This window comes from Sinohyriopsis cumingii, chromosome 8 (genome assembly GCF_028554795.1).
Source record: "Sinohyriopsis cumingii isolate HCF-2022 chromosome 8, ASM2855479v2, whole genome shotgun sequence".
Classification (NCBI taxonomy): domain Eukaryota; kingdom Metazoa; phylum Mollusca; class Bivalvia; order Unionida; family Unionidae; genus Sinohyriopsis; species Sinohyriopsis cumingii.
The window spans coordinates 83103447-83119797 of NC_142968.1; the positions used below are offsets into that span (position 1 = coordinate 83103447).

Consider the following 16351-nt stretch of genomic DNA (forward strand, 5'->3'; position numbering starts at 1 on the left):
ACTTCACCATTGACCGAAAGGTAAGATCCAGCAGCAGAGGGGGTGAACAGACCGAAACTAAAATAGTACTGAATAGACAAAAACAGTTTCGGTTTACTTATTTCGACGATAAACCTTTCCATGTAGACCATAGAATAAAAAAAAAATATCCCTGAACGTCGAATAATTTCTCTCGGAGAGACTCTTCGACGACCGGGGAAATGCAATAACATCCGCGCGCTGACGTTCTTGGTTTACTTCAATAAATCTGAAACTATTCCCCCGCGGGTCGTCATTGACACGGTCGGTCGGTCCAGCCCCCCCCCCCCCCCTCTGCTGCTCTACGAAATGAGTTTCCAAGGAAAAACATTTTTATGTTAGCGGAATTAAATCATTGACAAATAAATAATGGCAAATATCGGAGAAGCACTTACTACTAGATTAGCTCGAGAACGTCTCGAAGCAATTCAGAAATTTCTTCCTGTCCGTGATAGTGTCAGACAAAAATTACAACTAAGACAGCAAGCACGGGAAGGCTTTGCAGAATCCGCGGAGGAATTATTTAAACCCGTGACCAAAGCTACTGAAAAATCCGCAGCTGTTACCAAAGAGGCTTTAATAGAGCAAAGGAAAATTTTACAGGATATTTCAGCTGGACTTAAACCCGGGCCTCCACCTGATGAGGAAGTTGTTGTGTCAGTACCTGTTGGTAAGCGAGCAACAGAGAGAATTACTGACCCCGCCGAAAGATTTACGCCGGATTATATTAAACTTCTTAAAAGTGTACCAGAAGAGAAATTACCTGAGACAATACTGTTAGGATTGATTCAAAGAGATGTGTCTTTAAAACCAAAACACGGTTCTATAACAGATGATAATTTTATCAAATATTCGTATCGTATACGCGAAAATAAAAAACAAATCAGCAGAGATGATACAAAGTATGATAGACTTGTAAATGCTATACGTAAACTTGAAATTCCACCATCGCAACCTCAAGAAGAAAAATCACCGTTGCAACACACACAACGACAACAATATCCTTCACGGCGAAGAGCAATAGATCCTGACCTAACGGAGTTAGGTGAATACGAGGCTGCATCTGAAGGAAGTCCACGCGGCCAAAAATCCAAACAAACTAGGTCGCCGATAATTGACCTAACAACGTCTCCTGAAAGTTTGCCGCAAGACATTTTATCCCCAAGAATTGTGCCACCAACGACGACAGGAAAGGGTTTAGGATCCGGTTTTATTGCTTGTCCTAACAATATCGTCAATGACGTATCACGGTTGGAAGTTCTCATCGGAGGAAGACGTGCCGGAAACAACTCTCCGGAAATTATAAATGAAGCCGCAGATATCTGTCAGAGACTATTTCAGCGTGGCATTATGGATATCGGCATCTACCGGGGGCTCATTGATGAACTCGCGGATGGTTACTACAGCGACTAGCAAATTTAGTTAGAGAAACAATAATTAAATAAAATGATCGTGCACAATTCTCAACCTAGACACGCTAGTGTGTTACCAGTCCGCGTAGTGAACTCGCGATTACCAGTCTACAGAGCAACCTACGGAGATGGTCTCGGTGATACAGTTACTGGTTTGTTTTCAAGAATAGCCCCTAAGGTGTTACCGATTGCAAAACAATTGTCGATGAAAGCTATTGATGTTGTCAAGGATAAAGCCCTTGGATCTGTTGGTGATCTCGCCGGGAAGGCATTCGCGTCAATCAAGGATAGACTGTTACGGTTAACTCGTAGATCAAAAAAACCGCCACCGGTGAAACTGGCCAGTACTGAACTTATGCCCGCGGACGTCAGTAAAGTAATAAATCAGGCTGCCAATCAAAAACTTGCAGAGCTTGTAACCCAAACACCCGAACAAATAAATACAAGCCTGATATCAGGAAGCGGATTTCGTTTTAGAAGACAATAATTTTATATAAAATGTTTAAACCTATATCTGATCCAGCGTTCGACATGGATGCACCAACACTAAAAGATGAGTCCGTGCGCGATTATCAGTATTATTCTTATGAGGCAACAGTACCTAATCAACGCGGACGAATTGAATTACGAGTCCAGGATACAAGTAGATATTTCCTGCCCGCTGAAGCATTTCTTGAAGTCACGGGTGAACTTGTAACAGATGTTGCCGCTAATACAGCATACGGAGCTAATGTTCGAGTTGGTTTTGTTAACAACGGTATCATGGCGCTGTTCAAAAGTGCTTCATACAGCATTGACGGAAGAGAAATTGAAATAATTCAGGATAATGTTGACGTTGCTACAACAATCCTGGGATTAGCGAGATACTCAGATGATTACACTAGATCAGCTGGTCCGACTATGATGTTCGCTAAGGATAATTCTGATCATCCTGAACACAGATCTGCTATTCAAGTACAAACAGCACAAGGCACTGCTATAAACCCACAACCGGCTGGATTTGAGGCCAGGCCAGGTGCTGATTTTTCAATATTAAGGCCTAGTCCAGATTACAATTTAGGTTTTGCTACACGTAAATTAATGTTATCAGGTGAACGTAGGAGATTTTCATGCGCAATTCCACTGTCTCACATCTTTGGATTTTGCAGACATGTCAGAAAGGTTATTTTTGGAGCCAATCATACAGTTGTACTTAACCGAAAAAGTGATGACGTTGACGCCATCTGGCGAGAAGACGGTGTTGCTGGCGGTAAAGTAATATTATTCAAGCTTGCTTTGTGGATGCCAGTGATGTCCCCATCGATCACTGAAGAGCAACGGTTACTCTCTTTCATGGACACAGGCGGTAAATCACTGATATCGTGGTTAACAACATCAACAGATTCCATTCAAGGTGCCGGTCTCGGGCAGTTTACGTGGCATATATCATCACAACAGGGAATATCAGCGCCGCGACATATTTTTGTTGCACTCCAGCAAAATGCGAGGTTGACTTCCCAACTACAGAGTCATATGATATTTGACAAACTTAATGTCTCTGAGGTTTCGCTGCGAATAAACGGGCATCAAGAACCATCTGAGGACATACTGATAGATTATACAAACAATCAGGTCGCGCGTGCGTATCATCGTTTGATGACATTTATGGGACGTGATCAAAATATTGATACCGGCTTGCAGATATCACAGTTGGATTTCACAACGTTGTATCCGATTTATTACTTTTCGCTGGAACATTTGGATCTAACCAAACAATCTGTCGTTGATATACACTTCAAAGCTCATGTAGGTGAGTTTCCCGCCGGCCCGCCTGCTGGTTTTAGAGCTGTCGCGGTTATACTCTCCGATAAAGCAATGCTGCTTGAAGGTGTTGGCGGACGAATGAGAGTTATTGACGCTCCAGTAGAAAACATGTAACAATTAGATTAGTTTCTGAAATATAATGTCATACAGTCACGTTAATGTCACCTTGACTTCCGGTCAGACAAAGAAATTGCAATCGAAGAACGCAAGCACGTGCGGGACATCAATAACACTAAAACGAGATCAAATTACTGGCGGTCCAAACAAATTGTCGTTGACTAATACTCAGATTAAACATTTTAATAAGGCACTAACAGCAAAAACCGGTGTCCGACTTGATTTCTCTGCTGCAGCTATCAAGGACATGACTAAAACCGGTGGAATATTTCCTCTTCTCGCAGCAATACCGGCATTGATTGCAGCAGCAGCACCAGCCGTAGCAAAGGCAGCAGCACTTGGTGCAGTTGGAACCGCAGCTGGAATGGCACTAAAGAAAGTAACCGGAAAAGGGTATAAGAAAAAAAAGGGACGCGGTCTAAGACTACCGGGAACTCCCGCATCATGGTATCCAAAAAATTTCTAACGCTGAAACACAAAGTGTTTCCAATGAGCAATTTTGATTTACTCGATACTGTTAAAAAATTGCGTATAAAACATTTCAGAGGAGTATTTATGCGAGATCAATTACCGCAACAACCGAATAATCCAGAAACTGGCATTATCAATCTCGACAACAAAGACGGTCCTGGAACTCACTGGGTTGCTTACGCGATCGATCCACGTGGAATTATCTATTTTGATTCGTACGGTTTAGCACCGCCAACTGAGTTTCTCAGGTATGTCAGCAGATTTTTTAATGTTCCAGTGTGGCAGTCGACGCTACCAACACAAACATTAATTGATCCGCCCATTTGTGGGAGGGAGGTTTTAAATGTTCTTGATGCAATCTCAAGAAATCCAGCAACTCCTCCTCATAAGGTAATGTATGAATATACCGCATCGAGAAATGCTAGCATTTGAAAAACAGCAATAAGAATAATGGTGGATATTTACGGAAGACCTTTCACAGGAAGAGGTAAACCAAGCACAGATGCTGATCTCTCAAAATATGCGACCCGAGATGAAGTCGATAATCTTTTGAATCTAGCCGGAGTTGACCCAGATGAAGTTGCTGTTTTTCAGGACAAGCAAGGAAAACTAAAAACTAGCAACATCAAGTGGAATGATTTAATCCGTAATGTTCGTACAGCTGTCCCTGGTAACTTTCCCGTTTTTACTGACCGTGGTAGCATCAGGGATTCAAGTATATCGAACAAAATCATCAAAGACATCAACGATGAAATTAAAATGTGTGTGAAAAAAACCGGTGACACAATGACCGGAGAACTCAGCATGAGCGGCAACAAAATAACCGTTCTAAAAAATCCGGAAGGTCTCGAAGATGCCGCAAATAAACAATACGTCGACACGCAGTACCAACTCGTTGCTGGCCTAATCATCGACAGAGTAATAAAATCCGGCGACGTAATGACCGGCGAACTCAGCATGAGCGGCAACAAAATAACCGCGTTAGCGAATCCCGAATCCGACCAGGATGCGTCAAACAAACAATATGTGGACATCATCAACGGTAAACTAAATACGCTGCGGTCAGAGTATGATGTTCACGTGAACGGGTTTAAAAGACTCCAAAGAAACTTTCAAAAAACTAGTGAAACCGTGGATAAGTTCTTTGGGCCTCCTCCAGTCGTCGATGTAAAACTCGCTGATGTAAAGACCGACATTAACACGATCAAACAAACACAGCAGGATATCGTATCGGGTATTCCTGATATCGTTAACAAAACCAGTTTGATTAAAGTTCCCACTGGAGTTACTCCCGGGCATATCACCAACATCGTATTCACGGTATCATCGGGATTCGCAACATGGTCACGACAAAATAACACTATCAAATATACAGCAACAGCCACCGGTGTTTACAGGTTGTCTGTGTTTTCAGCCGCTAAATTTGAAATCTTCACAACATATCCTTGGAGACATTCCACCGATAAGTATTCGGGGGTTTGCACTGTAATACTAAACAGCGGAACCGAGGAAACATTTATGCTTGAAGCCGACGACGATAGTTTAACAGCAACATCTTACTGGTTTTGTTTGGAATTCGTCGCTGCAACGCCTCAATTGGTTACCGCGTAATTGAATAATGTCAACGACGCCAGATGCTCAACAATATCGATATAATCAAGTCCGTGAGTGGCAATCTGAGTTAAAAACTGTCATCGAAGTAACCAGTCAAAAGGTAAAAAAATACCGCAGACGCATAACAGTGTTAGACATTATGGTTTATTCAGTATCTGCCGTTGTTGCATCCGCGGGAGTAATACTATCAGCGGTCACTCCGGTAATTGCAGTCGCGGCCACGATCTCTGTTTGTACGACCACTACCGCGGCAGGAGTTTTCGGCATCATAGCAAAAAAAATATCCTCGTGTGCTAACACAAAATTACACGATTACACGACAAAATTAAATACAGCCACGACCGCATATCAGAAATTATCATCGCTGATATCATCATCGTTAGACGTGCAAGGTAGCGACGCCGCGTCGATATCAGATTCTGAATTCAAACTAATGTCAGATGCGTACAATGACTATTTGAAAACTAAACAAATAAATAATGTCAATAGAACTGCTTCAACAAATAGTCACAAACACAACACCGGTAAGGACCACAATGATCTCAGTGTCCTCGACTAAACCAGAATTTGGTATTAATTTTCGAACTCCAATTCCAGTGAGTGAAATCGCGTTAGCAAAGCTCAGTGTGTATCACAGCTGGCCTAATATCAGGTCGGCATCATTTGGCGGTCAGCAGCCGAATAATTCGTTTGTGTTCTCGTACAAAAACAAATCCAATGACACTCCAGAATGGGATACAATTATACTTCCCACTGGGAGTTATCAGATCGAAGAAATCAATAATGAGATACAACGCCAAATAAAACGAATCACCGGCAAGGAAGCCAAAATATCTGTGACCGCGCACGAACCAACGCTGTCTGCGGTCATTGAAATCTCAACACCGGGATACGCCGTGGATATTTATAACAGCTCAATCCGAACATTATTAGGATGGCCAAAGGCCCCCGAGGTTAAACCTCGTCCACCAAAACCTGAAAAATCGGATTTTATGACCGATAAGGAAGAACTACACGACCTCGAGTACAATTATTATTTACTCCTTGCAGATCAATTACTAGCAAGAAAAAGTACTTTAATGCCCGATTCTTGGAGTATAGAAGCTCCACGTGTTAAGGGGGGGCAGGAGCTCCGTGTTTACCGTCTAGATGATATAGAATCTGAATTATTTATTCCGATCAATCTAGTACATAAACAACAGCTACAACTCCTGCGAGTATATTTCCAAGATTATATTTCTGATTTAACAAGTCCGCGTGATAATATTATCACAACCATAGAAAAACTAAACAAACTCGCATCGGCCATGGAAATTATAAATCTAAGAATAATTCAGGCTTTACTGGATCTTAAAGACCATATCGATGATAATTATAGACAGATAGCCAGAGCAGATTTTGCAATTAAATATGGTATTTCGGTGAATGATATTTCAGATTTTAAATTTCCTGGATATAACGTGCCCACGCTGAGAAAATCAGTCTCTGATCTCATCGATCAATCTTTCGAAGATATTCTTGCCGCGTACGCGCGAACACTACCACAACCGGATATTCTCAAGCACGACAACAGCACAGCATCCGATGGCAGACACATCTCACCCGGGATCGTAAATATCACAGATGTTATCGCGGTCAATCTTGTATGTGACGTCATCGACGGTAGCTACAGCGCATCAGATAATACTACGGCCCAACAGGGGTTTATCCTGTATACGTTCACACCAAAAGACCCCCCTGGTTTTCTGATTGTGCAAGAACCAATCAATCCGGTCTATCTGCGGTGTCATACCCCGTGGTTGTCAACGATAAATTTCAAACTCACCGACCAGGGGGGAAATTTGTTGGACCTGCGTGGCGAGACTGTCTCCGTGAACTTACTGGTGAAATCCTAAAATGCTCTCCGGAGTGGTTATCAAAACCGGCATAAGTTATCGTTGGAAACTCGAAGAGTTTCTCGTGCTAGCACGCATTTAAAAAAAACGGTTGTATATAATGTATCAATGTGAATACATTCACGCACGAGTTCATATTCATGATAAGCAAATTCTTTACGAGGCAATAAAAACCGCATTCGGACAGACATTCCCAGAACAGTATTTCCCCGTTAAAATAATCGTTGACGTGTATGGCAACGAAGACTTCTTGTTAACTCCGTCACAATTGACGGAGTTACAGCAAAATCATATGATCATAGTTTGGTGTCAACGAGAACAGATTATGAACTATTCTCATTGTTGTATTGATGTTGAAACGCTTAAGCAAATCCTGAAAATCTGAAAGCGCCCTTGAGAAGTCCTTTGGACTTCCAGAGAAATGCTTTGAGTTTCCAAGGGCAAAAAAAATAATACACTTTTTTTTTACCCGTGGAAATGTGCTTTACACTCCAAGCGGGGGGGGGGACGCTAGCGTTTCTCAGGTTCTACTTTCACTTTGTGCTGTGAGTCACACGCTATGCGGTTTATACTTCCTTGTCGGCCTCGTAGTCAGAAACACTAGTATTTTCGTCAGAAATGCAAGGCATTTCCGTGTCTAGATTCTTTATATAACCTTTTAACCGTCTCACCCTGGTGCTAATTAATTTTCGAGTCTCATACTCTTGTGACAATCCAAGACGAATCTTCTCAACTGCACGGCATAGTGGAATAAATTCAGATACCTGATTTTCAGTTATCCCGGCAAGTGATCTGTAAATGCGATCTTGCAAACCCTTAATGAACCTATATCTGGCAGGGAGATTGTTCTTCCCCAACCGTGATAGCTCATTCAAGGATTCAAAATCTGACATAATTGTTTCAGTGTCTAGTAAAATATTAAAACCTCGCTGTTGTAATTCTTTAATTTCAACAAGTATGGTATTTATATTTTCGTGATTCATATTATTATATATTTTTATATTTTTAATAGAAACACTTTGCATGAGAAACGCTAGCTTTCCAAAACAAAACAAGACAGTCGGAAACATTTATCCCCTGCAAGGGCCTAGATCGTCAAATAACGTTCTAGAACCCCACGAGGACTGCTTCCGACATGACAATACAACATGTAACACGAAACACTTTATCCCCTGCAAGAGCCTCTAGATCGTAAAATAACGTTCTATAGGCTCAAGAGAACGTGTTTAGTGAATTAACAAGGACAAACATATAACACGTAACTTATCCTAAGGACGGACCCCTCTGACTGCCAAGTGACTCAGAGGCACATTTATTTACAAGACGAGACAGCCCTGGCTTCTAGGATCGAGTTCTCTAGCAGGCCCGGCAAACATTTATTTGACAACACAAACAACCTTTACCTCTGATTCGAGTATGACAGCAAGTAAAGGCACAATGAACATGTAATCTTATCCTAACTTATCCTAAGACCTTATCCTATGACGACACAAACATACACAGGTGGGTCATTTTCTACGGTCAGCAGCAGAGCAAAACCATCCATTGAATCGACCATTGGATGGTGCACAAAAGACACCCGCCATTGGCGGATTAAATTTATGGTTTTGCTTGCGCGCGCTGACTTTCGATCGACCCAAAGGTCTTAGGGAGCGATTTCGTATATAACCCAACTGTTACTTGCGAGTTGGAAATTCGCTCTAGCAGTGGGCGGGACTTGTTTAAAATATTTTAATTGTATGTTTTCTTAAGCGCGGTCATATAACAAGCACAGAAGAGCAAAACAGTCGGATATATTCAGTAAAACGAGGATATTGTTTGTAAAAAAATATATATTCTACGGTAAATAAATGATTACATGTTATGAACTCGATAAAATATTTTATCAAGGTGGCTTTCTTAGGGGGAGCAAATCCTCTGACCCAACGACAACTCTGCAAAGCGTTACACGCTCTCGGAGGAGTTATCGTCGTTTGTGTCAACGATAAGAGTTATATAACAGAATGAAATCTTCTGTTGGAGCTTCTTGGAAAATGCTGTTTTGTGGATCCCATCTGCGACATGCTGTACAGCAGGTGGACAAATACCGAAATGCTTACTGGCGGCGTTTATTGACTGGAATTCATTTTCTTCACCTGTAATTGTGTTTGTGGATTTGATAGCTCTTCTTGCAACTGTTTTACAACGCCCTGTGTTACCCAGTAGGCAGTTCCTGCTCTGAGTGACCACGCGAAGATTGTTTATAGAGTTATCAAGTATATTACCGTTAATGTGATCAATGACAAAACCCTTAGGGATCACTCCAAAGAAACATTCATAGACGAAACGATGACATAAATACCTCTTTGAGCACGTGGCAGTAAATCTTAGATAACCACAATTATCAGCTCCACCAACTGGTCGTCTTCGCGTGCAGTGTCGCACCGTGCCATCTCGTGACGCTTCATAATTTGGAATAGTTGGATGTGGGACGAATTCTTGACTCATTATACTATAAGCAAAATCATTTGTCTAATTCATAATTTGCCTGAAAACTTATTTATGTAATCATACTCGGAGAGAGTGTTATCACAGTTTGGATATTTTTTATCATAATACCGTTTTAGTTCTCGATAGCGTTTTCCACCACACGCTGAACATAATTGCGTTTTTCCTCGTACTCCAACACCGCATCTGATACACGGCATCGGTCCTAAACTACCGCCGCGGACCTGTTGAGCATGTTGTCCACAGTATTCGTGTCTGCATGGTTTGCTACACGGCGCTGATGAATTTAGTTTGATCCACTTGCACTGGTTCATTATATATAATATTTTTGCCTATTTAAATACTTGTCTTAATTATAATATGGAGGAATTTGAAAGACTATCCAGAATAAAACCCGTATCAGGTTCTCGATTCGATCTTGACCGGTTAACCGCTGATCCACGACGAAGAAAGTTAAAGGAACTGCTTGGTGTTATCAAGAATGCCAAGGAAGAGTTTCGTCGTGATGGTGCCGCACACACGTGGTCTTCGTATAAAATTATCCCCGAAACTCAAGGAGTTTTTGGCGATGCTAGCATCGCTCGTGGCCGTATCATTGATGCTACCATGAACGATACAATCGCGCGTAACATAATTGGGTATCTCGACGATAGAAGATATTTCATACAGATAAAATTTATTGTTAAAGACGACGAAACGTGGATTATCAGAGACAAACTAGACCCTGTTCTTGATGCCAGGCGGGGGAAAACCGTTCTGTTAAGTAAAGACTCAAACCCGGGAGTACTTGTTGGGATTGATATACCATATTATGCCAGAGCGTATCCTGTGACCGCAGTCATTTATGGAATTTATCCGATGAAGAAACCAAGCGTTGATAAACTCAAACCGATGAAGGTGTCGCCGTTGACAGAGTCAAGGATGAATTGTGTAGCTGAGCGAGTAATGGAACATTTTAAAAATGCAATGCGAGGAAACGGCCTAACACCGCTAAGACAAACTAAAATAACAGCGTGGGCGACACGAGTAGCGGATAAAGGAGCGTCAATAAATGATGTTGCTGAGCTAGAGCGATTACTAAAATTTCCTATAACGGTTTCATCGTTAACCGGTGAGGTATTGTATGAGTGTAAATACAATTCCCGTGGAACACCAATAACTATTATCGATCATAACAGTCACGCCTGGACTGACTCGGTTAGGATATTCCCGCGAGACCGTGTTGTGAAGTATTATCCGGAATTGCAAAGCAATTCTGGGAGCATGTTTGATTTTATTTATCAGATAAGTAAAACCGATCCAGTGTCTGTGTGGTTATTCAGAAGTAGTGAAGATGGAGAATATGATCAGTTTGTGAGACCCGACGGGGAAATATATAGAACAACGGCGTTACAGCAGGAAATGAAAAAACTCGCAGAAAAATATCATGCGGGCAACACTGATACATTACTGACACACTGTTTTACTGTCCCGGGTGTTGCCGCACATGTAGCCCGGGAACGAAATTCATGGAGACCAACTCCGAAAAGTTTTCTTGCGGATATCCAACAGAGCTGTGTTGAATACGGACACGGCGGTTTGTGGAATACTCGATATGATCACCGCGGTATGATATCCGTCGATGTGACGGCGTGTTATCCAGGAAGTTTCCTTGGGCGTGGAGAATGCAGCGAATATTTTAAACGGTTTGGCCACGTTACAAACTCGATGACAAGAGTTGCTGTAAACGGACCATTACCTGATTTTGACCTGACAGGATTTGCTTGTGTGTCGTCGTTTAAATTCGCTAAGGATTTACATCCTGTGTGTTATGTTTGGTTTGGCAGACATTTCGTTGAGAAGCGATGGGCACCGATAGTGTTATTGCGATACATGCTTGACAGTCGAATACTGTTGTCGCTGACGGTCAGCGAAGCGATTATATGTTATTGTCGTCAAACCGAAGTTTGGTTGCCAACTCCAACGCCGGTTACGTTAGAAGAAGTCATCGAAGATTGGTCACGAGAACATCCAGAAACTTCTATCGACGCTATCATCAAGAAAGCTCCTGAAGTACTTAAAAACAAACTCAGAAATGACGAAAGCACAGCAAAAGATCTAGGACGAAGAATAATAGGGAAATTCACTCAAGGTGGAGCGTATGATCATAAACAACATCACAGTCGATTAATCATGGACAAGACTGAATTGGATCTTGTTGTCGCTGATGCAGCCACGAACAACATGTTCTGTAACCGCGAAGATGTGTTTCTGTCAAACGGGGAAAAACTAGGAACTGTTTTTAGTTATATCGACGGAGAATCATCTCAGTACACACATTTGAGATCTTCGATGCTAGCTTATGTATCCATAAATTTGTTGTCGATGATTAATAGATTCCCTGTTATCGCAGTGAGAGTTGCAACGGATTCATTTTATATCGATAAAAAACACTCAGCGCTGTTGGATAATGTTATATCGGATGATCCATCGTGGGGCTCGTGGAGAATAAAGAATGAAATGTTACAAGGATATTGTGAATCAGCTGACGTTGAAATCAAGGATGAGTATCGCAGCGCAGAAATGTCTTCGTCGGGGACAACTTCGTTGTTGCCGCCGGTGCACGATCCTGTTACAAGACACAAAACAGTTTATCTGAACGGCCCTGGTGGTTCTGGTAAGACAACTCGGGCGATTGAATTATTTCGCGGTTCTGACTTGGTCGTGCTGACTCCCACACACAGACTTGCCAGGGAGATGAGACAACGGGATGTTAACGCGTGCACGTATCACAGTTTTTTCAAATACAGCGGCGGCACGTGGACACCTGAACGAATGGGAACGAAATATATTCCCGAGAAAATAATCTGGGATGAGATAGACACTGTGCCGTTAGATATATTAAAACAGTTTCTGGATTGGTTGCTAAAGAAAAATACCGCAGTGGTGATGTGCGGCGATCATGGTCAACCACCGCCATTTACAGGTGAATCTCCACACGAGTGGCTGAAAACTTTTGTAGATTATTATGAGGAAATAACTAACGATCACAGAGCACTCGATGAAACGCTGAAAGAGTTTAAGGCGTTGATCAGGCTACAAACCAATAAAGTCCAGTGTGAGATAATGCGTGAAATAATTCCAGAGACTTCGCTGAGCGACTTTTGGGAAACGTGGAAACCAGGTGATTTAATTGTGGCAAGTAGAAAGATAGTCAGGGACACACTTCAGCAGCGGTTATTTCAGTTACATCAGAAGAAATTTCCCATGTTGCCAGTGCCGTTGTGTTATAGACCAGCTGATACGCGATTGCAGAATATTGATGTTGATATTCCAGGACGCCTGACTGCGTCAGGGACGGAAAAACAAAATTTAGTATTAAATGATATTGTTATCGTTGATGTTGATGCTGTCGAACAGGCACTGAAAATGAGCAAATCCCCGTGGACGCTAGGATACGCTATGACCATCCACAGTTCGCAGGGACTAACTATTTCAGATACAACAGTTTGGATTGTTGATGATCGCATCGAGTGGTCAAATTTAGTTTATTTAGCCGTGTCAAGAGTAAGAAGGATAGGTCAGTTACGAAGAATTGTATTAGATGATGTTGTCAACGACAGCTCAATCGCTGATGATACAATAAGAAAGAAATTAGCCGGTTACAAACAGAGCGACAAAAAAAATGGTAGAGAGTTTGATCCCAAACAAAGTTTGGATGTTGAATTTGTAATACAATTACAACAACAGCAGAATAATCACTGTGCGAGTTGTAATTGTTTATTGCTGTGGCAGTATTCGAAAAACGACCCAAGGCAATTCACCGTAGATAGAATAGATAGCAGTCGCGGTCATACACGTGAAAATGTGATGTTGACCTGTCTTGAGTGTAACCGACGCAGAGGTGTTGCTGCAGTTATTTAAATGATTGAATCACTTCAGTGCGGATCACTTTAGTGATCGGGGTGGTAATTGTGTATCCGTGGGAATCACCTGAAGTTGCTCGCGTTTAAATCCGCGTTGAGGAGCAGTCGAATCTAATCTGTAGATTGCGTTTCTCCCAGTTGATCTGGTTATGCTGGATATCTTATGTGTAGTAACACTCCATGTGGGATCGGTTGCTCTTTTTTTTCCTCCTTCTAGTTCGCCTGGTTCGTATAAATACCTAACGGTGACATTACCCAGCAGTGGGGACGCTAGCGTCCCTGGCTGCGTTGAAACATGTCCGCGTTCACTGACGCGGGGTATATATTTTTTTGTGATTGCATTTACAGGTCTCATGTTTGTTGTTCTGGTAATTTCATTATTCAGCGCGGCTATCACGTTTGGCAGTCTTGCAACCCATTCACGAGATCTCGTATCGTAAATGAATTCCCTCGCGTACTGGTATCCGAATAATCTCTCAGCGAGTGTTCTATTAAATCGCTCAACAATTGCCTGATCCCGATGAATTTCAGTATGTCCTCGTCGTATGGTAACGTTATGCTGCTTTGTCAGTGATGACACCGCGCCCTGAAATTCCTTGCCAGGATCAACTTGTAATAATCGTGGCCAGTTTAGAGGTCCTCGTTGATAAATTCGTTTAAACGCAGAGGCGACTTCGGACGCTGTTTTAGTCGCTAACGGTTCTGCTTCTTTGTATCTACTGGCAACATCAACTACTGTTAGCGCGTATTTGTATATTTTTCTACGGACAGTATCATGAGGCAGGAATAGTATGTCAGCCTGATGAACTTCATTGGGCACACTAACATCAAAATGTGCAAAGTTGATTTGTCGAGGTGGTGGTAAGTAGATTTGCCATATTGCTTGTTTTGATAGCCAATTTTTGGCAACCTCGCGTGTTACTGATGCCGCGTTGGCGAGTTTATTAATTGCTGAGTTACCTCTCCAGTATCCGATTGGGGAATAATAAATCGCTTCCATTGTTATTAATTATCCAGCGCCTAATGCTAATTTAGATTTCATCGCTGATCTTATTAACCAATTAGCGAGTGACTCCTTAAATGATTTATTTTTTATGGCGCTTAGTGCATGAATTAATTTCACATCCGCGATATGCCGGTCTTGTAGATCTTTACTTCGATAAGCAACATCATGCATGTGACACGCTGCGTCGATAGCGTTTATCGGATACTCTCCCGGTTTTGGTTTAGACTGTTCATCAAGTCTGATATCTAGTCGTGTCCCTGGACCGCAGTAATTGTATCCTGGGAGATGCTTTTCTCCGGGATACTTTGCCCAGGGAGTTCCGGGGAGCTTTCCAAGTTTGGCTGCAATGTCACCTCCGCTAAATTCTCGCTTTTTTTTTGAAATCTAAATTTTTTTGTGCCACATCGCGTACACTTACCAGAAAGTGCTTGTCTGTTATTTTTTGTTGTAATGGTTGTTAGATCATTCGTAGGGGTTCGTGCCTTACACTTCACACAATATAGATCCATAATTATTATTCTTTATATACAAATGGAAATTACAGATTTTTCTGCGACAAAAAAGAAAGAGCCAGTTAAGCATAATTCAGTGCTACCAAACTCTATCCGCGCGATTATAATTGGGCCATCCGGTTCAGGTAAAACACAGCTGTTGCTGAACTTGATAATGAAGTGGATGAAATGGGATAAACTGTATTTGATAGCTCCATCTGTAGATGATCAACGATGCTATAACGTTATAAAAGATTTTAATGAGAGTGCAAGCGCGCTGAGTAAAGACGGTGAGGATGTTGTTGAATTTATCACTGATATCGAAGAAGCCCCCAGCGTCGAGGATCTTGATGAATCAATTAACAACCTAGTAGTGTATGATGATGTTATGTTGGACAAGCAAAAAAATCCCGCAAGAATATTTTCCCGGGGACGTCACAAAAACACTGATGTGATTTATGTTACTCAGCGTTATACACAAATTCCTAAAGTAATCAGGGATAATTGTAATCTTCTTGCGATATTCAATGGAGTTGATACACATACACTGAGAAATATTCATCAAACCTGGTGTGGTGGCGATATGGATTTAAATAAATTTAAAAATTTCTTCAGTCATGCTCAAAGAAAACCTCACGGATTTGTGACAATAAATTTACACGATCCCAGAACAAGATACCGTATTGGACTTGATACACTATTTGCAACATAAAAATGTTTTTCCTTGGAAACTCATTTCGTAGAGCAGCAGAGGGGGGGGGGGCTGGACCGACCGACCGTGTCAATGACGACCCGCGGGGGAATAGTTTCAGATTTATTGAAGTAAACCAAGAACGTCAGCGCGCGGATGTTATTGCATTTCCCCGGTCGTCGAAGAGTCTCTCCGAGAGAAATTATTCGACGTTCAGGGATATTTTTTTTTTATTCTATGGTCTACATGGAAAGGTTTATCGTCGAAATAAGTAAACCGAAACTGTTTTTGTCTATTCAGTACTATTTTAGTTTCGGTCTGTTCACCCCCTCTGCTGCTGATCCGAACAAACTCAAGTGCGCAGTTGAGCGCTAAACACAAGCAGACGATAGCAAAGAAAGAAATAGACAAGTTTATTGTGGCATGGTAAAATTAGATTAG

General features: G+C 41.8%; 1 protein-coding gene across 1 annotated transcript in view; it reads left to right on the forward strand.

The window, feature by feature from the left end:
• Nucleotides 1-16255: 16255 nt before the first annotated feature.
• LOC149794012 (uncharacterized) overlaps nt 16256-16351 on the forward strand; it is a 61380-nt gene continuing 61284 nt past the window's right edge. The window contains exon 1 of the mRNA XM_089967948.1: nt 16256-16336. The gene's annotated coding sequence lies outside the window, so the exon portion shown is untranslated. The remainder of the gene's footprint in view (nt 16337-16351) is intronic.